Below are 27,855 nucleotides of genomic sequence, written 5' to 3'. Positions count from 1 at the left end.
ATTTGCTTTTATGAAAAACATGTTCTACCTGTCACTCACCACATGGTTACAACAAGTTCTTGTTATACTTGATGGCCTAAGACGTATGAAATGGCCAATAGATGGCGCTAAAACTCTGGGTAGGTGAGTAGTACTGTAGTAATGTCCTATATAACCAACTCTCAGTTGCCTCCTTTTTCTCCTGTGCTGCGTTTTGTGGCCGTTTGGTTAGAGTTGGGACTGAGACCACACCCTGCCCTGAGGAAAGCTGCCTGATCCTGCAGCCTACACCTCTGCTCCAATGTCAATACTGAGAACAATGATGGTTGTAGCGCTTTAAGCGTCAGTTTGTCAGAGCACCTTACCGATCACTGCACCTGTACACAGCCCATCTGTAATTAGCCCGCCCAACTACCTCGTCCCTATATTGTTATTTATTTTGCTCTTTTGCACCCCAGTATCTCTTTTTGCACATCACCTCTTGCACATCTATCATTCCAGTGTTAATACTAATTGTTATTATTTTGCACTATGGCCTATTTATTGCCTTACCTCCATAACTTGCTACATTTGCACACACTGTATATATTTTTTCTGTTGTATTTTTGACTTTATGTTTTTTTTTTACCCCATATGTAACTCTGTGTTGTTGTTTTTAATCGCACTGCTTTGCTTTATCTTGGCCAGGTCGCAGTTGTAAATGAGAACTTGTTCTCAACTGGCTTACCTGGTTAAATAAAGGTGAAATAAAAATAAAATAAAAAAAGTAGCTGCCATTCTTTTAGACAAAACGCACACACACACGTTTGTATAAAACACACACACACACACACACACACATAAACCAAACCTCTTGTTTTGTACACACAGCATCAGAGAAGGTGAGACCAAACTGTCATTTTTTTCCCTGGTTTGATTCCTGACAGACTATTTCCATTCAACTATTTGTTGTGAAATTGACTTCCTCATTTGTAACTATCGTCACTTAGCTGGGCATGTTCAAGATGTGTTCAATTTTGTAAATAATATGTCGGAACTGAGGAGTACATGCAGTAGAGGAGATACAGTTTGAAGTCGGAAAGTTTACATCCTCTTAGGTTGGAGTCATTAAAACAGCAAAGGACCTTGTGAAGACGCTGGAGGAAACAGGTACAAAAGTATCTACATCCACAGTAAAAACGAGTCCTATATCGACATAACCTGAAAGGCCGCTCGGCAAGGAAGAAGCCACTGCTCCAAAACCGCCATAAAAAAAGCCAGACTACGGTTTGTGGACAAAGATCGTACTTTTTGGAGAAATGTCCTCTGGTCTGATGAAACAAAAATAGAACTGTTTGGCCATAATGACCATCGTTATGTTTGGAGGAAAAAGGTGATATCTTGCAAGCCGAAGAACACCATCACAACCGTGAAGCACGGGGGTGGCAGCATCATGCTGTGGGGGTGCTTTGCTGCAGGAGGGACTGGTGCACTTCACAAAATAGATGGCATCATGAGGAAGGAAAATTATGTGGATATATTGAAGCAACATCTCAAGACATCAGTCAGGAAGTTAAAGCTTGGTCACAAATTGGTCTTCCAAATGGACAATGACCCCAAGCATACTTCCCAAGTTGTGGCAAAATGGCTTAAGGACAACAAAGTCAAGGTATTGGAGTGGCCATAACAAAGCTCTGACCTCAATCCTATAGAAAATTTGTGGGCAGAACTGAAAAAGCGTGTGCGAGCAAGGAGGCCTACAAACCTGACTCAGTTACACCAGCTCTGTCAGAAGGAATGGGCCAAAATTCACCCAACTTATTGTGGGAAGCTTGTGGAAGGCTACCCGAAACGTTTGACCCAAGTTAAACAATTTAAAGGCAATGCTACCAAATACTAATTGAGTGTATGTACACTTCTGACCCACTGGGAATGTGATGAAATAAATAAAAAGCTGAAATAAATCATTTTCTCTACTATTATTCTGACATTTCACGTTCTTAAAATAAAGTGGTGATCCTAACTGACCTAAGACAGGGAATTTTTACTAGGATTAAATGTCAGGAATTGTGAAACACTGAGTTTAAATGTATTTGGCTAAGGTGTATGTAAACTTCCGACTGCAATTGTAGGTATTACAGAGAGGGATTAGTGGGTCCCACCCTTTGATTTCACAGGTTTAGCAAGGCAAGTTTTAGGAAAGGCTAAACCCTGTGATGCAACCACAAAATGTTGATGTTTATACAACAGATATCCAGCCTGGTCTCATGGGCTAGATGTAACATAGTAAACGTAAAGCCGGGACACTCAAATTAGTATGATATGTTACGTTTGGTACGGTTACATAAGACACAAGGTTACTTAAGGCAAAAATGAAAGGAGGGTGGTTGGTCGGGGTGGATGGGTAGGCATATAACGCAAACGTCTAGCAACCCAAATGTTGCGTGTTCAAATCTCATCACAGACAACTTTAGCATTTTAGCTAATTTGCGACTATTTACTACATTTTAGCTAATTAGCAACTACTTAGCATTTTAGCTCAACCTTCCCCTAACCTTAACCCTTTAACCCTAACCCCTAGAGCTAACGTTAGCCAGCTAGCTAGCGTTAGTCACCTAGCTAACGTTAGACACAATGTTTTGCAAATTTGCAACTTATTGTACAAACTTCAATTCGTAACATATTGTAGGAATTGTAATTCGTAAGATATCATACGAATTGTAATTCATTACATATCATACGAATTGTAATTCATAACATACTGTATCATACAAATTATAAGTTGTAACATATCATATGAAATGGATGATGGACATCCACAAATCAATGCATACCATACGAAACGTAACCTATCATAATAAATGTAATCTCTCTGATTTACGTAAAGAATAATACGAAATGCTCTGAGACCATGTTGAGATATAATGCACTTTGACAGGGAGGACGATCAAAAACATATGTGGCTTATAACTCATTATTTGCACCCTAGCTCTCCCCTTTCTTCCAATGGAACTGTACTGTTTGAAATGTCAAATATAGGCCTACAAAAAGCCAGCTACATCAAATACAATTTGACAATGTTCATAGCCATGAAAGCAATGTACTACACATCACATAAACAAAACACTACGCTACAAGTACAACACAGCAATAAAGTGATTTGTTTACATCTTGCCAGGGTGAGTGACTGTCCCGTCCAACACATTCTGAGAAGACCTAGCCTACGCTCCACAGTCCAACACACATTGGGGACAGACAACCCATTGTTTCATTAAAATGTCGACTCCTCGACAACCCACCCCTGTAATTACATCAGCCTTGTCTGTGCTGTATCAACCTTCACCTACGCAGACAGTGTAGGTCTATGTTACCCCATGCTTTAGAGATTCTGACAGACAACTATGTCAGTTTTCAAAGGGACCCTAATTCATCAAGAAGACTGTGTAGGTTGAGTCCTAAATTTCACCCTGTTCCCTACATACAGTTGAAGTCGGAAAGTTTAGGTTGGAGTCATTAAAACTCGTTTTTTTTCAACCACTCCACAAATTTCTTCTTAACAAACTATGGTTTTGGCAAGTCGGTTAGGACATCTACTTTGTGCATGACACAAGTCATTTTTCCAACAATTGTTTACAGACAGATCATTTAACTTATAATTCACTGTATCACAATTCCAGTGGGTCAGAAGTTTACATACACTAGGTTGACTGTGCCTTTAAACAGCTTGGAAAATTCCAGAAAATGATGTCATGGCTTTAGAAGCTTCTGATAGGCTAATTGACATCATTTGAGTCCATTTGAGGTGTACCTGTGGATGTATTTCAAGGCCTACCTTCAAACTCAGTGCCTCTTTGCTTGACATCATGGGAAAATCCAAAGAAATCAGCCAAGACCTCAGAAAAGAAAGTTGTAGACCTCCACAAGTCTGATTCATCCTTGGGAGCAATTTCCAAATGCCTGAAGGTACCACGTTCATCTGTGCAAACAATAGTACACAAGTATAAACACCATGGGACCACGCAGCCGTCATACCGCTCAGGAAGGAGACACTTTGTCTCCTAGAGATTAACGTACTTTGGTGCGAAAAGAGCAAATCAATCCCAGAACAACAGCAAAGGACCTTGTGAAGATGCTGGAGGTAACAGGTACTAAAGTATCTATATCCACAGTAAAACGAGTCCTATATCGACATAAACTGAAAGGTCGCTCAGCAAGGAAGAAGCCACTGCTCCAAAACCGCCATAAAAAAGCCAGACTACGGTTTGCAACTGCAAATGGGGACAAAGATCGTACTTTTTGGAGAAATGTCCTCTGGTCTGATGAAACAAAAATAGAACTGTTTGGTCATAATGACAATTTTTATGTTTGGAGGAAAAAGGTGATAGCTTGCAAGCCGAAGAACACCATCCCAACTGTGAAGCACGGGGGTGGCAGCATCATGCTGTAGGGGTGCTTTGCTGCAGGAGGGACTGGTGCACTTCACAAAATAGATGGCATCATGAGGAAGGAAAATTATGTGGATATATTGAAGCAACATCTCAAGACATCAGTCAGGAAGTTAAAGCTTGGTCGCAAATGGGTCTTCCAAATGGACAATGACCCCAAGCATACTTCCAAAGTTGTGGCAAAATGGCTTAAGGACAACAAAGTCAAGGCATTGGAGTGGCCATCACAAAGCCCTGACCTCAATCCTATAGAACATTTGTGGGCAGAACTGAAAAAGCGTGTGCGAGCAAGGAGGCCTACAAACCTGACTCAGTTACACCAGCTCTGTCAGAAGGAATGGGCCAAAATTCACCCACCCTTTGTATTAGCAATGCTACCAAATACTAATTGAATGTATGTAAACTTCTGACCCACTGGGAATGTGATGAAAGAAATGAAAGCTGAAATAAATAATAATCTTTACTATTATTCTGACATTTCACATTCTTAAAATAAAGTGGTGATCCTAACTGACCTAAAACAGGGAATTTTTACTAGGATTAAATGTCAGGAATTGTGAAACACTGAGTTTAAATGTATTTGGCTAAGGTGTACGTAAACTTCAGACTTCAACTGTATGGCTTCATGTGCTATATGGCTCCATAGATCTATGAAATAAACATGCATATGTCCTCCTGTCCATAGACTATCTTGTTTACTTCCATATTTACATAATAGTTTCAAACTAAAAATAAAGTTTCCATACCATACTATTTTTGCACCACTATAAATACAATAATTGCAAGTTAAGCTGGTAAATACACCACTAGCATGAGAAGAGCGTGATTGAAGCCAAGGTGATTATATGTATATACAGTATATACTGTATATATATATATATATATATATATATATTCACTGATAAACTGTTCTATTTAATGGTACTAGACCTGCTCTGCAAGACACAGAGAGAAAGAAAGAGGAAACGAGGAAGAGATTAAGATATAGCTGTCCCAAATGGATCACTACTCCCTATTTAATGAACAACTTTCCCTATTGGGCCCTGGTCAAAAGTAGTGCACTATAAAGGGAATAGGGTACCATTCGGGACTCGGAGTTTGAATCTGCAGCATGTACCACTCTCCCACCACACTCATTACATAAACAAGGAGAGTTTTAAGATGTTAAGATATAATTTTTTTCCATTCCGTCTTTTCAAGCTATTTTAAAAAGTACAACAAAATGTAACACTATAACAGCTACAGCGGTCCTCTGTAGCTCAGCTGGTAGAGCACGGCGCTTGTAACGCCAGGGTAGTGGGTTCGATCCCCGGGACCACCCATACACAAAAATGTATGCACGCATGACTGTAAGTCGCTTTGGATAAAAGTGTCTGCTAAATGGCATATTATTATTATATTCAGTGGGTGTTACTGTAATAAATCCAAAATATCCACGAAAATAAATGAACCATTGTTGTTTTGGCTGTCATGTTCAGTGCCTTAACGCCTAATACATCAGATTTGACCTGCCATTGTTAGCCAGATAATCACGTTAAGCTTGGGCGGTATACCGTACACCGGGGTATTTGGAAATAGTCATGGGATGTTTTTTTCTTCAAATACCATCAATACCGTTAAAACTATCTTGTTGAAGTTGTTGTTTTTATACATTTGAATATTTTAAGCTACTTTTGCAAGTAAATACCCGCAGTCAACTTGTGCAATATGTTAGTAGATAAAGCAGATTGTGTTCTTCATTTCACCTGTCACATTATTTTTCATTATGAAGCTTACCGGTAGTCCCCAGTCACATGATGTTTCATTATGAAGCTTACCGGTAGTCCCCAGTCACATGATGTTTCATTATGAAGCTTACTGGTAGTCCCCAGTCACATGATGTTTCATTATGAAGCTTACTGGTAGTCCCCAGTCACATGATGTTTGTTTAGTAGTTATCTAGCTGGTTAGCAAAATCAAGCTTCTCTTGGTAACAGCAGAGAATCCCCTCCTGGATCAAAGAACCTTGATGTTTAATATTTGTTTTGTGCGCGCAGCAAACTGTGAGTAGCATTTTTTTAGTTACTTGTATAACTTTCTGTCCTGCAAAATAGATGATGTCAGAGACTGTGTAAAATGTTTGCAATGCGCTCGTTAGCATTTAGCTAGCATTTCCAATAGGATTTGACATGTACTTGTTAGCATTGCTAACAAATCGGATTACAGAGGCTCAGTGGGGCTTGTGTTCAGTGACGGTATTACTGAATATTCCGGGATGGCACAAGGCTGGTATGAAGGTATGACAATCTGGATACCTCCCAAGCCTAAATCACATGAACTACACATCTGTGCCTCCGTCTGGAGATGACACAGGCTGAAATGGTATCCTATTGCATATATATATATATATATATATATATATATATATATATATATATATATATATATATATATATATATATATATATATATATATTCATTCCCTATAGGGAGCCATTTCAGACACAGCTACAGAGCAGGCCACTCTCCTGAACAAGAATGAATCTAATAATCTAAAATAAAATGCTTCATCTCGACGATAAAATAAATACATTCCATCTTTAAAAAAATACTTCAACTAAAGTGAACAGAGAAACAAGCCCAGGTTTATACAGACTCTATAGAATGCAGACAACTTTTAAAAAAAGAGATCAACGACACAACAATAAGCAGATAGATATGCTGGAATGCAATGAAATAGCTATTGTTCTCAACCAGCTTTGGCCAATGTCTCACTGTCGTCCAATTAAAACCGGTCAATAAATAGACCTTGGAATAGGGTGCCATTTGGGACACACCCCTTTGATCTCTTGTGATTGGGGGATATTGCAGAATGCATGCAATGCCTTAAGGTAATTTGAAGACTTTTTTTTTTTTTTTTTAACAGCTGTTTGGTCACTTTCAAGAGAAAGTGGGGACCCTGACCATGTGGGAATGATTATACATATTCATATTATTTTATGTGATTTCTCTTTTTTTTTTTCTCTGCATTTGTTGGGATGGGTCGTAAGTAAGCATTTCACTGTTAGTCTACACCTGTTGTTTACGAAGCATGTGACAAATAAAATGTGATTTGGTTTGATATAAACATGGGAACACAGAGAAGACAGAGTAGACAAGACAGAAGATACAGTATGAACAATGTTTACGTCTAAGATGACGTTGTCTCTTCCCTTGCAATGAAAACCCTTCTCTGTCTCTCTGTCCCTCTCCCCCTCCCTCCCTCCCTCTCTCTCTCTTTTCAAGTATGCACATGCTTTCTAAATAGAGCCCCACAGTGGAGGTGTCATAATACCCATAAAACCTAGCAGTGAAACAGGGAAATGGTTCCAATCGTTTTTCCACCATTCATTTTTCCCATAGGGGATTTTAGAAACGTTTAAAATAAGGGCTGTGTTTTGTGTAGGCTTACCCTGGCGTGACGTTTTAATAACCATGTAAATCGCTCTCGGACAAGGTGACTTTTATCAATATATTTGGCTCTATTTACTCTCAGATTCGAAAATGCAAATTAGCATTAAAATAGACATCATGTAAAACTACAAATCCCTGCAATCTCCTGCACGCCATCTCTAGCTGATACCTTTGCTAACAGGTATTGTGTCAACTTAAAACTTTCACAACACAGTTCACAGAATTGTCAATTTAAAAGACATTTAGCCAATTTATTAATTACTACAGTTAACTAACATTAAATAGTTAATCCAGAGATTCTGACCTCTACCTCGATTTGGCAGTCTCGTCCAGATCATCATGGCATTTGTAGTTCTTTATGATAGACACATTAGCAGCTAATTAGCGTTTCATTTTTTGGGGGGTAAATACAGGCGAATATATTGATAAGTCAACTTGTCCTAGAGAGATTTACACTGTTATCAAAACATCACTCCAGGGTAAGTCTACACGAAACACAGCCCTTCTTTTAAGTGTTTCTAAAATCCCCTATGGGAAAAAATGAATGGTGGAAAAACGATTGGAACCATTTCCCTGTTTGACCTCTAGGTTTTATGGGTATTATGACTCATACTGTGGTAATCTATGACATATAATTGAGGTCATTTTCAATATGAATCAGATCATAGCTATGAGACGTAGATTCTATTCATATACTGCTGGTATCATAAAAGCTTTCAACTCCTCCGGTAACCCAACAACAAGCACAGCCAGCCCAGCTAAAGGGAGTTACCCAACACCAAGCACAGCCAGCCCAGCTAAAGGGAGTTACCCAACAACAAGCACAGCCAGCCCAGCTAAAGGAAGTTACCCAACACCAAGCACAGCCAGCCCAGCTAAAGGGAGTTACCCAACACCAAGCACAGCCAGCCCAGCTAAAGGGAGTTACCCAACACCAAGCACAGCCAGCCCAGCTAAAGGGAGTTACCCAACACCAAGCACAGCCAGCCCAGCTAAAGGGAGTTACCCAACACCAAGCACAGCCAGCCCAGCTAAAGGGAGTTACCCAACAACAAGCACAGCCAGCCCAGCTAAAGGGAGTTACCCAACAACAAGCACAGCCAGCCCAGCTAAAGGGAGTTACCCAACAACAAGCACAGCCAGCCCAGCTAAAGGGAGTTACCCAACAACAAGCACAGCCAGCCCAGCTAAAGGGAGTTACCCAACACCAAGCACAGCCAGTCCAGCTAAAGGGAGTTACCCAACACCAAGCACAGCCAGCCCAGCTAAAGGGAGTTACCCAACACCAAGCACAGCCAGCCCAGCTAAAGGGAGTTACTTTAACAAAGCAACTATGCAGACCTCCCGAATCTGCAATGTCAAAAGGGGGCATCCCAAACGACACCCTATTCCCTACATAGTGCACTACTTTTGACCACGGCCCATCAAAAGTAGTGCACTACATAGGGAATAGGGTGTTATTCATCAAAGACGCTTGATCTAATTAACTCATGAAAATCAAATTCCACTCAGGTCAACTGACACTGCATGCTAGCTAGTAACACAATCTACAACGTGCCCTAGCTAGTGACAGGGCCCTTAGTATCATGACCAAAATACATTCTAAGTAAATCAGAGTGTGTGTGTGTGTTTCTCAAAGTCAACGCACCATGTGAGAGCACAAACACCACGCATTGCATTCATCAGAGGAATTAGAAATCATCAAAAGAGCCCCACAAAAACACACACACCCTACATCATGTCCCATTTCATGCTTTTGCTCCTACTACACTAGGTCTGTTGGTCATCTGACTGTTTCCCATGCGTTTCAGAGCTTATCGCCGTCTGCACAGAGACATTCAGGATGTGAGAGACCCATGAAAACTATGCTGCCCTAACTCTCAAAAAAAGCCCCGTTATTATTTTTGGCACTCACAGCTATTTACAAAAGCAAGAGTGGAGAACATGGAAACCAACAGCTCCCATCTCAGAGAATACACTTCCTGTTATTCTTCTCTACGTCCCGCCCTCATTTCATCTCTCACATTAAAAAGTAACTTAAGGCGACACCACACCCAACTCTCACTATCTATTGCTGCAATAGTCCTCCAGGTTTCATAACACCACATGTGTATTTTCCTTTCCCCTCCCCCCCTTTCGGAAACAATGCTTTATGATCTAGAGAAGTATTTGGGCAGTCCTTTGACATATTCCTGGCAGGGAGTACTGGGAGGGGCAGAGAGAGAGAAAGAGAGAAGGAATGAAATATAAGCAGGAAGAGGAAACGACTGTTAAACACCAGAATTCAACCCTTAACATCAGAGAGAAAGAGACAGACAGAGAGACGATAGACGGACAGATGTAATATAAAGTCACATGACCAGCTGGTTGAGGGGTAAGCAAACTGGGAACAAGACTTCTTGTGTTCATGGAATCAAGCGGACGGACAAGCGTAAGAATCGAAAACAAAAAACAACAACTTATCTTTCTTCCATTTCTGTCTCTCTGTGACTTGTCGAGGGACACACCACCCTCTAATCAAATAATGAGCTCATCAAAATGTGCACAAGGGAAACATGAAAGTAAAGATTTGGCCAAAAAAAGGGTCAAAAAATAGAAAATTGAGGGGAAAGGAATGGGAAGGGGATGAGTGACATCATCATGTAGTTTTGGTAACTGTGCTATGGAGGGAACACCAGGACAGACCACCCGACCAGAATGCTTCTGGTTTCCTAACCACCTAGCTAAACCCACCTCTTTCTGACCACAGAACATTTCTGTATACGCCTTTTTCCTTTCTCCCTTGTTGGCTACATTGTCTGCCTACGGTTTGGCGGTTTGGTATTCCTTAGACTTACGACACTGACTCCCTAGTCAACAAATGTATCTTGTAGCAGCTTCTACTACCAACAGTTAAAACAGTGTGATCTGGCAGGGCTTGACTGGCCATTTCATATTAACTGGGTTTATAGTAACTGATATGTTTTGTGTTGTGTTTAGCCTGTGTCTTGTCGTCAACATCTTGGAGGACTATATCTTTGACTGAAGGAAACTTACGTACTTTGGATTGCTCAAGCAAAGCTTCTTCTCTCGGTCTCTTTGCTTCTTGTCTTTCTCTGTTTGTTTGTCTGTTAACATGGAGAGAGAAGAGGAATAGGAGTTAATTGATTGATGATTGATTGATTGACTAGTTAGGTTCATTCTCACATCCACACGTCTCTCTTGCATGTGTTACTCAAACAAGAGAGCAACCAATTTCAAAACACACAGTCTTTATTATTCTACAGACATAAAACAAATTCAGAAACTACACTCGTACGAATATGCTACTGCTCCAGAGATATCTACATGACTAGGTAATCTTCAGTGTGTTCTGATTGTGTCTTCATAACAATGCAATGGACCTTCACCTCAGAGAAAATTCATTTTATCAGCTGGAGGGGCCTTCGGAACATTCATATTTAACCTGCCCGGGTGAGGATACAATATTGATGGCAAACAGTACCAATTATGTAAAACACTCCCTTAAAGTAATTGTATGCAGCTACTGCTTGGTCCATGCTCCAAGAGTACATGCTGCGTTTCATATCAACTATCTACACTGAACAAAAATATAAATGCAATATCAAAAATCCCTGAAATTTTCCATACGCGCAAAAAGCTTATTTCTCTCAAATTTTGTGCACAAATTTGTTTACATCCCTGTTAGTGAGCATTTCTCGATTGCCAAGATAATCCATCCACCTGACAGGTGTGGCATATCAAGAAGCTGATTAAACAGCATGATCATTACACAGGTGCACCTTGTGCTGGGACAATAAAAGGCCACTCTAAAATGTGCAGTTTTGTCACACAACACAATGCCACAGATGTCTCAAGTTTTGAGGGAGCGTGAAATTGGCATGCTGACTACAGGAATGTCCACCAGAGCTGTTACCAGGGAATCGAATGTTCATTTCTCTACCATAAGCCGCCTCCAATGTCATTTTAGAGAATTTGGCAGTACGTCCAACCGGCCTAACAACCGCAGACCACGTGTAACCACGCCAGCCTAGGACCTTCTTCACCTGTGGGATCATCTGAGACCAGACACCCAGACAGCTGATGAAACTGAGGAGTATTTATGTCTGCATTAAAACTATTTTGTGGGCAAAAAGGTGGGCCTATGCCCTCCCAGACTCACCCATGGCTGCGCCCCTTGCCCAGTCATGTTAAATCCATAGATTAGGGCCTAATGAATTTATGTAAATTGACTGATTTCCTTATATGACCTGTAACAGTAAAATCATTGAAATTATTGCATGTTGAGTTTACATTTTTGTTCAGTATAATTAGACTTCAAATAAAGACACACTACATGACCAAAAGTATGTGGACACCTGCTCGTCGAACATCTCATTCCAAAATCATGGGCATTAATATGGAGTTTGTCCCCCCTTTTGCTGCTATAAAAGCCTCCACTCTTCTGGGAAGGCTTTCCACTAGATGTTGGAACATTGCTGCAGGGACTTGCTTCCATTCAGCCACAAGAGCATTAGTGAGGTCGGGCACTGATGCTGGGAGATTAGGCCTGAATCGCAGTCGGCGTTCCAATTCATCCCAAAGGTGTTCAATGGAGTTGAGGTCAGGGCTCTGTGCAGGCCAGTCAAGTTCTTCCACACAGATCTCGACAAACCATTTCTGTACGGACCTTGTTTTGCGCACGGGGGCATTGTCATGCTGAAACAGGAAAAGGCCTTCCCCAAACTGTTGCCACAAAGTTGGAATCACAGAATCGTCTAGAAAGTCATTGTATGCTGTAGCGTTAAGATTTCCTTTCACTGGAACTAAGGGGCCAAGCCCAAACCATAAAAAACATCCCGAGACCATTATTCCTCCTCCACCAAACTTTACAGTTGGCACTATGCATTGGGGCAGGTAGCGTTCTCCTGGCATCCGCCAAACCCAGATTTGTCTGTCGGACATTCAGATGGTGAAGTGTGATTCATCACTCCAGAGAACATGTTTCCACTGTTCCAGAGTCCAACGGCGGTGAGCTTTACACCATTCCAGCCGACGCTTGGCATTCCGCATGGTGATCTTAGGCTTGTGTGCGGCTGCTCGAACATGTAAACCCATTTCATGAAGCTCCTGACGAACAGCTCTTGTGCTGATGTTGCTTCCAGAGGCAGTTTGGAACTCGGTAGTAAGTGTTGCAACCGAGGTCAGTCGATTTTTACGTGCTATGCACTTCAGCACTCGGCGGTCCCGTTCTCTGAGATTGTGTGGCCTACCTCTTCGCGCCTGAGCCGTTGTTGCTCCTTGATGTTTCCACTTCACAATAACAGCACTTACAGTTCACCGGGGAAGCCCTAGCAGGGCAGAAATGTGACTAACTGACTTCTTGGAAATGTGGCATCCTATGACAGTTCCACATTGAAAGTCACTGAGGTCTTCAGTAAGGCCATTCTACTGCCAATGTTTGTCTATGGAGATGTTATACACCTGACAGCAACAGGTGTGGCTGAAATAGACTAATCCATTAATTTGAAGGGGTTTCCACATACTGCTGTATATACAGTGTATCAGCTCATTTGTAAAGAGTCAAGCGTGTTTTCCACAGATTTAAATGCTGAAAGTGTTCAATTTTAACAACAAACAACTTGCAGTTGGAAAAGGAAATGTTATTGTAGGTACTGGTGGAGCAAGAGATTATATATAGCAATACCCACTGGGCAAAAAACTGGTTGAATCAACGTTGTTTCCACGTAATTTCAACCCAAAAAATCTATGTGATGACCAATGTTCGCGCCGGGAAGAAATATCAGCCCGCGCAAAGAAGCCCGAGATTGAACTACACTCAACTTTCTCTAGTTTTCCCCTTTAGTTAACACTATCAACGTTTCCCCTCTACTGTGCGAATTGTGATAGAATCAGCGCAATATTAACCACTTTCAATGCAACATACTGAAACAAAACGAACTATGCCAGAGATTTTCCTGACTGCAGAGTGCATTGGAGTAGGATTCTATTGCATTGACAGTCATGACTCAGGCCCATACTCTACACAGACCGGTGTGCCATGACCAATCAGAGCTGCAGTATCCTTAAATATACAAATAGACCATTGCCATATATGGATCTGTGCCATTCACTTTGAACTCTACTGTGTTTACTGCATGAGTGGTGGCACGTATGAAAAATGTATGCACTCACTAACTGTAAGTCGCTCTGGATAAGAGCGTCTGCTAAATGACTTAAATGTAAATGTAAGTAGATGCGCTTGTTTTGAGATCAAAAGCAAGAGCTGCATGCCGAAAGAAATTAGATGGAACATTGGTGATGACGTTGAATTAATGTGGAAAACTGATTGGATTTGCGAAAAGTCATCAAAGTCATCAACGTCATCAAGGGGCATGTCGTCTTTTTTAATTTTATTTAAATTTTTTAGGGGGTAGATCAGCTTTAATATTTCTGATAGATTGTAACTTCCATCAATGTGATTGTCTGCATCACTTCCAATCCCCCATATGTTTTTTTTCTTGCAAATATATATATACAGTGAGGGAAAAAATATTTGATCCCTGGCTGATTTTGTACGTTTGCCCACTGACAAAGAAATGATCAGTCTATAATTTTAATGGTAGGTTTATTTGAACAGTGAGAGACAGAATAACAACAACAAAATAAAAATAAAACACATTTCAAAAATGTTATAAATTGATTTGTATTTTAATGAGGGAAATAAGTATTTGACCCCCTCTCAATCAGAAAGATTTCTGGCTCCCAGGTGTCTTTTATACAGGTAACGAGCTGAGATTAGAAGCACACTCTTAAAGGGAGTGCTCCTAATCTCAGTTTGTTACCTGTATAAAAGACATCTGTCCACAGAAGCAATCAATCAATCAGATTCCAAACTCTCCACCATGGCCATGACCAAAGAGCTCTCGAAGGATGTCAGGGACAAGATTGTAGACCTACACAAGGCTGGAATGGGCTACAAGACCATTGCCAAGCAGCTTGGTGAGAAGGTGACAACAGTTGGTGCGATTATTCGCAAATGGAAGAAACACAAAAGACCTGTCAATCTCCCTCGGCCTGGGGCTCCATGCAAGATCTCACCTTGTGGAGTTGTAATGATCATGAGAACGGTGAGGAATCAGCCCAGAACTACACAGGAGGATCTTGTCAATGATCTCAAGGCAGCTGGGACCATAGTCACCAAGAAAACAATTGGTAACACACTACGCCGTGAAGGACTGAAATCCTGCAGCGCCCGCAAGGTCCCCCTGCTCAAGAAAGCACATATACAGGCCCGTCTGAAGTTTTCCAATGAACATCTGAATGATTCAGAGGAGAACTGGGTGAAAGTGTTGTGGTCAGATGAGACCAAAATGGAGCTCTTTGGCATCAACTCAACTCGCCGTGTTTGGAGGAGGAGGAATGCTGCCTATGACCCCAAGAACACCATCCCCACCGTCAAACATGGAGGTGGAAACATTATGCTTTGGGGTCGTTTTTCTGCTAAGGGGACAGGACAACTCCACCGCATCAAAGGGACGATGGATGGGGCCGCGTACCGTCAAATCTTGTGTGAGAACCTCCTTCCCTCAGCCAGGGCATTGAAAATGGGTTGTGGATGGGTATTCCAGCATGACAAATGACCCAAAACACATGGCCAAGGCAACAAAGGAGTGGCTCAAGAAGAAGCACATTAAGGTCCTGGAGTGGCCTAGCCAGTCTCCAGACCTTAATCCCATAGAAAATCTGTGGAGGGAGCTGAAGGTTCGAGTTGCCAAACGTCAGCCTCGAAACCTTAATGACTTGGAGAAGATCTGCAACGAGGAGTGGGACAAAATCCCTCCTGAGATGTGTGCAAACCTGGTGGCCAACTACAAGAAACGTCTGACCTCTGTGATTGCCAACAAGGGTTTTGCCACCAAGTACTAAGTCATGTTTTTCAGAGGGGTCAAATACTTATTTCCCTCATTAAAATGCAAATCAATTCATAACATTTTTTACATGTGTTTTTCTGGATTTTTTTGTTGTTATTCTGTCTCTCACTGTTCAGATAAACCTACCATTAAAATTATAGACTGATCATTTCTTTGTCAGTGGGCAAACGTACAAAATCAGCAGGGGATCAAATACTTTTTACCATTTATTCAGATTACACCATTCTTGAACATTGGGTGAGACAATCTTACTAATTTGCTAGAGAACCAGTTCGGATTTAAGTATAATTTTTGTATGACTGATGTCTTTAGTGAGAGGTCTAATGCTTTAATATTTAAATCATTTCTGTTCTCCGAATTCATATTCATTATATAAATAGGCCCGTTTAATTTTGTCTGGCACCCAACTTTTAACCTAAATCCAACGACATGGTAAAATGTTTTGTCGATTTCACATTAACTTCACATTGGTGGACAACTCAACCAAATGTACACTACCGTTCAAAAGTTTGGGCTCACTTAGAAATGTCCTTGTTTTCGAAAGAAAAGCAATTTTCTTTGTCCATTTAAAAGAACATAAAATTGATCAGAAATACAGTGTAGACATTGTTAATGGCTATTGTAGCTGGAAACGGCTGATTTTTTTATGGAATATCTACATAGGCGTACAGAGACCCATTATCAGCAACCATCAGTCCTGTGTTCCAATGGCACGTTGAGTTTGCTAATTCCATTTACATTTTAGTCATTTAGCAGATGCTCTTATCCAGAGCGACTTACAGGAGCAATTAGGGTTAAGTGCCTTGCTTAAGGGCACATCGACAGATTTTTCACCTAGTCGGCTCGGGGATTAGAACCAGCGACCTTTCGGTTACGGGCACAACGCTCTTACCCACTAAGCTACCTGCCGCCCAAGTTTATCATTTAAAAAAGGCTAATTGATCATTAGAAAACCCTTTTGCAATCATGTTAGCACAGCTGAAAACTGTTGTGCTGATTAAAGAAGCAATAAAACGGGCATTCTTGAGACTAGTTGAGTATCTGGAGCATCAGCAATTGTGGGTTCGATTACAGAATCAAAATGGCCAGAAACAAAGAACTTTCTTCTGAAACTCGTCAGTCTATTCTTGTTCTGAGAAATGAAGGCTATTCCATGAGAGAAATTGCCATGAAACGCTGTGTACTACTCCCTTCACAGAACAGCGCAAACTGGCTCTAACCAGAATAGAAAGAGGAGTGGGAGGCCCCGGTGCACAACTGAGCAGGAGGACAAATACATTAGTGTCTAGTTTGAGAAACAGACGCCTCACAGGTCCTCAACTGGCAGCTTCATTAAATAGTACCCGCAAAACACCAGTCTCGACGTCAACAGTGAAGAGGCGACTCCGGGATGCTGACCTTCTAGGCAGAGTTGCAAAGAAAAAGCCATATCTCGGACTGGCCAATAAAAATAAAAGATTAAGATGGGCAAAAGAACACAGACACTGGACAGAGGAAGATTGGGGAAAAAAAAGTGTTATGGACAGACGAATCGAAGTTTGAGGTGTTCGGATCACAAAGAAGAACATTTGTGAGACGCAGACCAAATGAAAAGATGCTGGAGGAGTGCTTGATGCCATCTGTCAAGCATGGTGGAGGCAATGTGATGGTCTGGGGGTGCTTTGGTGGTGGTAAAGTGGGAGATTCGTACAGGGTAAAAGGGATCTTGACAAGGAAGGCTATCACTCCATTTTGCAACGCCATGCCATACCCTGTGGACGGCGCTTGATTGGAGCCAATTTCCTCCTATAACAGGACAATGACCCAAAGCACAGCTCCAAAGTATGCAATAACTATTTAGGGAAGAAGCAGTCGGCTGGTATTCTGTCTATAATGGAGTGGCCAGCACAGTCACCAGATCTCAACCCTATTGAGCTGTTGTGGGAGCAGCTTGACCGTATGGTACGTAAGAAGTGCCCATCAAGCCAATCCAACTTGTGGGAGGTGCTTCAGGAAGCATGGGGTGAAATCCCTTCAGATTACCTCAACAATGCCAAAGGTCTGCAATGCTGTAATTGCTGCAAATGGGGGATTCTTAGACGAAAGCAAAGTTTGAAGGACACAATTATTATTTATATTAAAAATCATTATTTCTAACCTTGTCAATGACTACATTTCCTGTAAGTTTTCATGGAAAACAAGGACATTTCTAAGTGACCCCAAACTTTTGAACGGTAGTGTAAATCAAAACTAGACGTTGAACTGACATCTGTGCCCAGCGGGTAATGTGCATTTTATATGGCAGACCACACCATAGCAGGCAGCAATACCATTTTTAAATATGCACCACAGATCACTCAACACAACAAGAAGCACTGCAGGCAGCTGGGTCATTTCAGTTTCCCAACTCAACGCAAAACTAGTATGTTCAAACCACAATTTAAACACATTGCTGGACTATCAAAATGTCAGCAAAACAGTCTCAAACAAAACAGTCATGAGGTATTGGCCCTTTACTTATTTTTTCCCCCCTGGGGAGGCAACACCTTGGCTTGTAAACAGACCTCACATACCCAGCTGCTGTCTGCCGTAGGCCTAGTTCTGATGTCTGCATGTCTGATAATACATTTAGCCAAGATTCACTTTCAGTTCAGGTCTATTAAGATTTTAGAAACAACTAGTGACTAGCCTTGAGGTCAGAAAGTATTCACACCCCTTGACTTTTTCCACATTTTGTTGTGTTACAGCCTGAATTTAAAATGGATTAAATTTAGATTTTTTTTGGGGGGGGGGGTCACTGGCATACACACAACACCCCATAATGTCAAAGTGGGATTTATGTTTTCCGAAATGTATACAAATTAATTAAAAATGAAAAGCTGAAATGTCTTGTGTCAATAAGTATTCAACCCCTTTGTTATGGCAAGCCTAAATAAAAGTTCAGGAGTAAAGATGTGATTAACAAGTCACATAATATGTTGCATGGACTCACTCTGTGTGCAATAATAGTGTTTAACATGATTTTTGAATGACTACCTCATCTCTGTACTCCACACATACGAACCTCCCGCTATTGTAATGGTGAGAGGTTAGCATTTTTTGTGTCTCACTCATCATTATTCAAGATTCATTCAGGACTATCCGTAACCATGGTAGCATCCACATTAATTTAGAAGTGTTTAGAAAACATATGCTATTCTTATTTACAATAAAAGTGACTCCAAAATGACACAATATATTATTTACCATTCATTTCTATTGGGCACAAAATAATCTGAAACACAACCAAAACAAACAGCAAAATTCTTCCAACAAGTTTGTAGAGTCACAAGCTTGATGTAATCATTGTTTGCTAGGAATATGGGACCAAATACTAAACTTTTGACTACTTTAATACACATAAGTGAATTTGTCCCAATACTTTTGGTTCCCTAAAATGGGGGGGAACTATGTACTGTAATTTCTAAACTGTTCATCTGATATGGATGAAAATAGCCTCAAATGAAAGCTCATAGTCATTGTATCATTTCAAATCAAAAGTGCAACAACAAAAAAACACAAATTCACTAGCTAGGTTTCCATCCAATCGGTGACAGATTTTCATGCAAATATGATAAAATGTGCATAAAAACAATATGCACATTTTCCCACTTGTTGCAGATAAAAGGTGTGATGACGCAGTGCACATAAAAATACCTTGTTGTTAAATTCCCATGTATACCGACTAAACAACACAAGTTAAATGAGTTTCCATCACATTTTCAACTCTCCTGATTGTAGAATGTTGCGTTATATAGCGAGTGTGCCTTCTCTGGTATTGGCACAGTTGGCTAGCGCACACGTATAGCCTACATGATGAGATTATTATGGACAAAAGAGCCAGATTATTTTTTATTTGTCAGAAGGCAGCCAAGCGTCGATCATCACGTCACCAGAATAACACCCTCGATATTTATTGGAAAGGAGCATCAAGCTCACCACCGGGCCCTTTCACCACCCTGTGAAGTTCATCGTAACTTATTTAATCTGTAGCCTAATAAACTGCATGCTTTCCCGAGTCGTAGTGGGAGGACCACACAACATGTAAATCGCATGACTCAAAGTTTAGTTCGATATGATGGTTATTATATCAATGTTTGTGCACAAAAGCGTTTCCACCGACATTTCTCGTATGATTAATTTTACCGACACAAAAAAGATCCCACCTTGTCTGGCGTATTTTGTTTTGTCGACATTTGGAAAGTTTACTGGAAAATGTTCTGCTTCCATCAGGCCTGTCATGACATTTCTTTATCCGACATGTACTTTACACACATAAAAATGTTGAATGGAAACCTGCTTAGTGTCCCAATACTTTTAGAACTCACTGTACTAGCACATGCCTGAAGATGAAGAAATATCTGATTTAAGATTTATGACTCTGTAAAGTATCTGGAGGATTCTGATTTCCTGAATGACAATGGTCATTTTCAGTAGAGCCTTTAAGCTTTGAGACATCAATATTTTCAAGATATAATTGTATGAGCATATGCCAGCCAACTGCTTTGGTATTGATATATTTATTTTCCGATTAAACATTGCCATTTGTCTAGACAGTAAAAGCTGAACGTTGTATGTCAAGTGCTTTTCTATCCAGCTTAGTTCACAATTCCTGTCTACGTTTGAAGATCACTGGGTACTGTGAAACAAATAAGAGTCTTTCCACTTGAGCAGGAAACAGAAACAGCAAACGGCGGACCGGATTCCTCACAGACAGGCATGGACCTGCCCCACAGACAAATTCTTTAAAGACAAGTTATGTTTTTTGAACAACTGTCATTAGTCTGCTGCCTCCTCCCGTTGTGGTACACAGTTGAACCGTTCAAAATAACAGACTCTGTCCACTCCTTCAGTGGCAGTTGAAAAACAGAACTCAAAGTCAAAGTTATAGTAAAGCGTAAAAAGATGAAAAGCTTTACAGGACTTTGATTGATTACTTAAAACAGGATGAACTAGTTTGAGGATCAACTGCAAACACAGTTATATTTGCATTGTGTTAACAAACTAGATCTTAGCTAGATTCATAGTTATGTATCACTCCTGTGTTCAGTTTGTGCTTACATTTTTACTCATTTAGCAGACGCTCTTATCCAGAGCGACTTACAGGCGCAAATTAGGGTTAAGTGCCTTGCTCAAGGGCACAGACAGATTTTTTTTTACCTAGTCGGCTCGGGGATTAGAACCAGCGACCTTTCGGTTACTGGCACAACGCTCTTAACCACTAAAGCTACCCGCTTACCTGTTGGAAGTTGCAGGAGAGCAGAAACCAGACATGTCATAGCTACATGTTGTCGTCTATAGCGATAGCCACCGGTGAGCTAGGAGTAAACAAGGGTCCGGTAACGGATCCGGTAACGGATCCAACAAGTGTTTCTCTCTTTTCAAACCCTCATTAAAAGTATTTCATCACACCACCACCAAGCTAAAACCTCTTCCTATCCCACTGCTTTATTGTTGGCGTAGCTAGCCGGTTTGGTTATTTCTGCCTGGTACTGAAATAGATAGGCCAGAGGTGATAAATGCCAAGCGATACGAGGTTGGGTCGTCGCTGTGTTTGCATAGAGAGACTCAGGGTACACTAGCAGACATCAGAGGCTTTGTATTAAATTTGCCTCCCGTCACAAAGGGGGGGGGGGGAGATCAACAACATTCGTAGGTAAGACGGTTAGTCTCAAGAATTTCACAAACGTGGGTTCTGTCTGTAATCCATTCAATGATGCAGATTCAGGTTAAGATTTGGTTGATCTGATTCGCATTGGTTGTTTTTATGTCGTCTGTTTGGAAACATTTTCTGACAAGATAAAATGGCTCTTGCCACTGGTGCTATTTACATAGGAACATGTCAACCTTGACATGCATTGACATCACACATTCAAAACACTGTTTACTATTGGCCGCACCTATGTGGTAAATCTAACACCATTGGTCAAAGCAAGGCGACCGGAATAACAGTTGCAGAAATATTCGGAGAAGCGTGGGGGAAAACACCAAAAGGTCACCGCTTAACAAATCTCAGGTAGGTTTAAAAGGAAACAGTGTGGCCCCACACTACTGTTTTGACCATCACAATCAAAGCAGTGCACACAGAGGAGTGGTCAGCGCTAGCTAGCTTGCTAAAAGGGAGTGTGGGGATGGGCCGGCCCGGGAATTAGACTGACTAGAATAGATGCATCACAATACCATGTAGTGAGTAATTTAGCAGACGCTCTTATCCAGAGAGACTTACAGTAGTGAGTAATTTAGCAGACGCTCTTATCCAGAGAGACTTACGGTAGAGAGTGCATACATTTTAATACTTTTTTACGTACTGGTCCCCCTGTGGGAATTGAATCCACAACCCTGGCGCCATGCTCTACCGACTGAGCTACACGGGAGTCCGTTGCTAAAGGGGCAACAGGCTAAACGGCTGGGTGTTGTGCGGTGCAGTGCAGTGCTACGAGGCTGGGCCCCACCTTGCCTCCAGTCCTGTATCATCGCTAGCAGATAGCTTGCTAAGAGACTGGAGCAACAAGCTACAGGGCTGGACCCCACCCTAGCCTCTCAGTCTTAGCTAGATTGCTAAGAGAGCAACCAACGGGCTAGGCAACAGGCCTGGGTGTTGTGTCGTGCTCTACAGGGCGGAGCAGGCCCCACCCTGGGCTGGGTGTTGTGTCGTGCTCTACAGGGCGGAGCAGGCCCCACCCTGGGCTGGGTGTTGTGTCGTGCTCTACAGGGCGGAGCAGGCCCCACCCTGGGCTGGGTGTTGTGTCGTGCTCTCCAGGGCTGAGCAGGCCCCACCCTGGGCTGGGTGTTGTGTCGTGCTCTACAGGGCTGAGCCTGGGCTCCAGTCTCACACATTCCTTGATAGCGCTGTCAGGCCAGCTGGAACGGAGCCCAGTCTTTCCTCTCCTCTCTCTCTCTCCCGCAGTGACTAACTCCAAATAAATGACCTCCACTCACTCTACCCATGCCTCTCTGTGTGCTGCCTGCCACCCAGAGCATGTCAGCACAGGGTCCAGCCACAAAACAGAATGACTTTTCTTTCTTTCTTCATTTGGTTGGCAACTACAAATCACCATCACTGAATGGATCTCTGTACCTGATTGTGCCAAGGAGCCGTATAGACTCTCCAGTTTGATAAATACCTAGTGAGTTAGTCTTGTATCTGATAGAGGCAGTGAAAGTGAATACAACTAGAGAGCAAAGAATCTGAAAGGATCATTCAGTGAATAAAGTTGATTGACTGAAGACAACAATGAAGAATAGATTGAATGGTGATCGTTAGAACACTAATCATCAAACAATGAACACTGGTGATTGAGTGGCAAGATTTGGTTAAGGATCCATAAGGCTCTGGTCAAAAGTAGTGCACTATAAAGGGAATAGGGTACCATTTGGGACACAAGGAATAGGGTACAATTTGGGATGCACACAGACTACGGAGAATAGAAATACTGAATTATCCCAACGCTATCAAACAGAATTGTCTCAATGTTTTCCTCCTCCGGATTTGGAAAGTGGAATAAATCATTTTATTGAAATGATTTATATTTTGTTTCCAACGCTCATCGAAATACACCAAAAACAGCTAAGGACTGCATACAAGTATTGTGTTATTTACTCTATAGAGACTGTTGTTGTCTGACCCAGTGACAGGAACATTGTTTATTGTTTGTATGAATGTCACCAGTGGCTCATGGTAATTACAGGCTATATTCACACCTCCATTTAAAATCTTAAAGTGATGGTTTCCCGTGGCGCTTTGGAAATCAACATTTAATACCTGAAAATGCTATAGTTGTTGTTGACGTGAATCGTTATAACGTCTTCCAGGTGACATGACATATTGATAGATAGTGTGTAACACACCTGTAACCTTTTGACTTTTTGCAACGTTCTGCACATTGTATAGGCTACCGGTTTTATTTCAGAATTGGTAAACATGAATATCAACTAAACTTATTTGCAGATGATCTCCTGATATTCCCGATCAGTATTGAAAACTCAATGCCCCCATTGCTAAAAATATTTTCAGAATACTCTAAAATCTCAGGATAGAAATAGATATAATAACAAAATAATGGCAATAAGAAAAATAATAACTCACGATCTACAGCAGTCCTTTAAGTGGACCACAACACATATCAAGGCTTATATAAAAGATAACTTTATCCCATTACTCAACAATATGAAAGCAGAATTAATTAAATGGAACAATCTTCCCATAAATCTTACAGGTAGAATAAACCACTTCAGAACAGCATGGCTCCCAAAGTGTTATTTATTTATTCATTCTCGGTAATACCAATTAACCCACCGAAGATATTATTTTTAAAAAAGTATACTCGGTCATAACAGACCTTATATGGGCAAATAAAACTCATGTAATTAAAAGGAAGGTGTTACATCTTCCTAAGTCTGAGGGTGGTTTTAACCTTGCAGACTTTGAATTGTATCAGCTCGCCACCCAGGGCTTTAACTTCCGACATATCGTTAGTTAAATTCACTAAAGAGCAACAACGGGTACATATTGAAGATGTGCATGCTCATCCCCAGAAATCGTTTCACTTATCTATTTTCAAAATGATAAAGCTAAGAACATTAACAACTTCAAATGAAACGTATTCTACAATAACCAATCGCTCCCTAATATTGGTCCACGTGGAAAACATTTACATTTTAGTCATTTAGCAGACGCTCTTATCCAGAGCGACTTACAGGAGGAATTAGGGTTAAGTGCCTTGCTCAAGAGCACAGACAGATTTTTCACCTAGTCGGCTCGGGGATTAGAACCAGCGACCTTTCGGTTACTGGCACAACGCTCTTAACCACTAAGCTACCTGCCGCCCCAACTAAACCTAAAGGCATAGAAACCGTAAAGGACTTGGTAACAGGAAATACATTTATTTCCATGACAGAATTTAAAAGCAATTTTGGACTGACCAAAATACGGAGTGTACAAAACATTAGGAACATGACATAGACTGACCAGGGGAATCCATTGATGTCACCTGTTAAATATACTTCAAATCAGTGTAGATGAAGGAGAGGAGACAGGTTAAAGAAGGATTTTTAAGCCTTGAGATATGGATTGTGTATGTGTGACATTCAGAAGGTGAATGGGCAAGACAAAAGATTTAAGTGACTTTGAACGGGGTATGGTAGTAGGTGCCAGGCACACCGGTTTGAGTGTGTCAAGAACTGCAACGCTGCCAGGTTTTTCACGCTCAACAGTTTCCCGTGTGAATCAAGAATGGTCCACCACCCAAAGGACATCCAGTCAACTTGACACAACTGTTGGAAGCATTGGAGACAACATGGGCCAGCATCCCTGTGGAATGCTTTCGACACCTTGTAGAGTCCATGCCCTGACGAATTGAGGCTGTTAAGAGGGCAAAAGGTGGTGCAACTCAATATTAGGAAGGGGTTCCTAATGTTTGGTACACTCAATGCAAATGGGGAGGGAGTGGGGAGGTGGGAATGGGGTGGGGAGGGAGGGAGGGAGGGAGTGGCTCTCTCTGGAAATCTGTGTACAATCGCTCAGTCTGAAAGAGGTATTTTGCAAGAATTATTATCATGAACATTGCTACAGATCTCGACAAACCATTTCTGTATGGACCTCGCTTTGTGCACGGGGGCATTGTCATGTTGAAACAGGAAAGGGCCTTCCCCAAACTGTTGCCACAAAGTTGGAAGCATAGAATCGTCTAGAAAGTAATTGTATGCTGTAGCGTTAAGATTTCCCTTCACTGGAACTAAGGGGCCTAGCCAGAACCAAGAAAACCAGCCTCAGAAAATTACTATTCCTCTTCCACCAAACTTTACAGTTGGCACTATGCATTCTGGCAGGTAGCGTTCTCCTGGCATCCGCCAAATCCAGATTTGTCCATTTGACTGCCAGATGGGAAAGTGTGATTCATCACTCCAGAGAACGCGTTTCCACTGCTCCAGAGTCCACTCCATTCCAGCCGACGCTTGGCATTATGCATGGTGATCTCAGGCTTTTGTGCGGCTGCTCAGCCATAGAAACCCATTTCATGAAGCTCCCGACGAACAGTTCTTATGCTGACGTTGCTTCCAGAGGCAGTTTGGAACTCGGTAGTGAGTGTTGCAACCGAGGACAGACGATTTTTACAAGCTGTGCGCTTCAGCACTTGGCGGTCCCGTTCTGTGAGCTTGTGTGGCCAAACACTTCGCGGCTGAGCCGTTGTTGCTCCTAGACGTTTCCACTTCACAATAACAGCCCTTCCAGTTGACCAGGGCAGCTCTAGCAGGGCAGAAATTTGACGAACTGACTTGTTGGAAAGGTGGCATCCTATGACGGTGCCACGTTGAAAGTCACTGAGCTCTTCAGTAAGGCCATTCTACTGCCAATGTTTGTCTATGAAGATTAGAGAAATAAGCTTTTGGGATCGTTTATTTTAGCACATGAAACATGGGACCAACATGTTGCGTTTATATTTTTGTTCAGTGTACTTATAGTGTAAGTCTATAAGCCAAGAGAGATTTTTAGATCTGCTTACAGTTCCACAGAGGGGGAGGAGAACCACTATTGGAGCTTTAGCCAACAACTTCCCAAGTTGGGATCAATAACATACTACTTCTAGTCCTTATTTCACCTTCTATATTTCTGACGGATGGACAGCTGTTGCTGCTTTAGTGCACCAGTTGTGAAATCTATGTGATAAATAAAAGAAAATAGGGTGGGATTGAAATTAGTTAAATGTCTCAAGGATCTACAATCAGAACACCCAGAGACCAATCAGACAGTGTTAAAAATAAAATCTCCCTCCCTCTCCCTCTCTCCCGAATGGGCCCGTGATGAGGAAATGACAAAGGAAGTGTGCAAGAGTAAGGGCTCTTTCCGTTTCACACTGGCACAGTGAGAATGCCACTCCTCTGCTATCAACAGTTGGCAGGGAAAGCTGTGGTGGTACAATGATGAATGTTCTATGAATTCCATGTCCACTGGATTGATAGATCACGTGAGTAAATAATGATGTCAAGTGGTTGTCAAGAAAGGCTCTGTTCTGAATCTGAAGTTTTCTGAAGTTATTGCTTACTTTGTTCCAGTCAATATTTGACACTTACTATATTCTCTGTTTTGAACAAGTACTACCCAGTCAAATGAACTGTTCAAAACACTGAACACAGACATAGGCTATCCTTTTACATACCATCACAATAAATAAATAAAAGTAAACATTTAAAAGGTCCAATGCAGTCAAAAACGTGATTTTCCTGTGTTTTATGTCTTTCCAAACTATGAGGTTGGAATTATACTGTGAAATTGTGAAAATGGTGATAATGCCCTTTTGGTGTAAGAGCTGTTTGAAAAGACCGCCTGAAATTACAGCCTATTTCGGTGGGATAGCGTTTTGGCCTGCCAAGTGACATCACCAGGCGGGAAATTAGTTAAGAGAGTTCCAAACGTCTTTGCCAATAACAGCTCATTTTCCGTTTTCCCCTCCCCACTCAGACCACTCCCAGACAGTTCTAGCAAAAGTATTGCTTGAGAAATTGCTTGTACCATCTAAAGGGCTGTGAAATAAATATTTCCATAACAAAAAAATGTTGGGTTGTTTCAGCTGTTTGAAGCTGCTGTACAAAACCGAAAGTAAAAGACACAAAAACAAAACTTAAGAACTGGAAGCATAGAAATAGCACACATAGAACAACAGATCTACGGTTCTTAGACTTGCTTTCAAGTTGAATGATAGATCTATAGCACACATTTCTATATGAATTTGGTCGGGTTGCCCAACAAGTTACATATTGCCACTTTAAGCATGACTTGACCGACCATACAGCCCTTTGCTAATAGCCGCTCTCACTATCCATCACTTCGACCGGAACAATTGGAGAATGCTAGACGTTTACAGCTTTAAGGCATTTCCGTGAGCTCGTTGGCTCTGGTGGCAGCCTGTGGCTAGTGTTCTCTGGGAGAGCCGCTTTCTTTTCCTTGCTGTTCCACAGAACAACGTCGGCCAGGGTGTGGCAGAAGGAGGAAGGGAGAACTTTACAAATGTGAATTTCCACCGAACTTTACAAAGCATAATGTCTGGGGGATCTAAGTCGCTACATTTATATCTGTGTCTATTGCGATGAAG

The 27,855-nt window shown here is 41.5% G+C and overlaps 1 protein-coding gene across 1 annotated transcript in view; it reads right to left on the bottom strand.

Moving 5' to 3' along the window:
* Positions 1–27,855, bottom strand: part of LOC311105281 (neuroblast differentiation-associated protein AHNAK-like) — a 45,453-nt gene that overhangs the window by 15,893 nt on the left and 1,705 nt on the right. The window contains exon 2 of the mRNA XM_084147373.1: positions 10,876–10,942. The gene's annotated coding sequence lies outside the window, so the exon portion shown is untranslated. The remainder of the gene's footprint in view (positions 1–10,875; positions 10,943–27,855) is intronic.

Source organism: Coregonus lavaretus, assembly GCF_964263955.1.
Source record: "Coregonus lavaretus genome assembly, chromosome: 29".
NCBI classification, from domain to species: domain Eukaryota; kingdom Metazoa; phylum Chordata; class Actinopteri; order Salmoniformes; family Salmonidae; genus Coregonus; species Coregonus lavaretus.
The sequence above is the reverse complement of the archived record's forward strand: the minus strand, read 5'-3'. Positions and strand labels throughout refer to the sequence as shown.